Source organism: Mus pahari, chromosome 23 (assembly GCF_900095145.1).
Source record: "Mus pahari chromosome 23, PAHARI_EIJ_v1.1, whole genome shotgun sequence".
NCBI lineage: Eukaryota > Metazoa > Chordata > Mammalia > Rodentia > Muridae > Mus > Mus pahari.
The window spans coordinates 25870195-25870937 of NC_034612.1; positions in this window are offsets into that span (position 1 = coordinate 25870195).

The following is a 743-nucleotide window of genomic DNA, read 5'->3' on the forward strand; positions in this document are numbered from 1 at the left end:
GTCTTGAAAAACAAAAACAAAAAAAGAAGTATGTATGTGTGTGTGTGTGTGTGTGTGTGTGTGTGTGTGTAAGTCAGAGCACAACTTAGCATAGACCCTGTTTTTTTTTAATTAGATATTTTCTTTATTTATATTTCAAATGTTATCTCCTTTCTAGTTTCCTCTTCGAAAATCCCCTATCCCATTCCCCCTCCCCCTGCTCCCCAACCCACCCACTCCTGCTTCCTGGCCCCGGCATTCCCCTACACTGGGGCATAGAACCTTCACAGGACCAAGGGGCTCTCCTCCCATTGATGACTGACTAGGCCATCCTCTGCTACACATGCAACTAGAGACAGGAGCCCCACAATGTGTTTTCTTTGACTGGTGGTTTAGTCCCAGGGAGCTCTGGCTGTACTGGTTAGATAGACCCTGTTTTTAAACATGGGGAAAAGGCCAGGTATGGTAGAGCATGCCTGTAAGGAGTTCAAGGCCAGTCTAGGCTGTATGACTATATGGAGTCCAGTTTGAGCTATAAAAGGCTTGATCTTGAGAAGAAAAATAAAGTTATAATATGTGAATGAATGATTATGTACTAATTAATAAAAATGGAGAATGGTTCTGAGTGAACTCATTGGTCCAAGAGGAATTTGTAGCAGAGTTTTCTTTTCTTCTTCTTCTTCTTCTTCTTCTTCTTCTTCTTCTTCTTCTTCTTCTTCTTCTTCTTCTTCTTCTTCTTCTTCTTCTTCTTCTTCTTCTTCTTC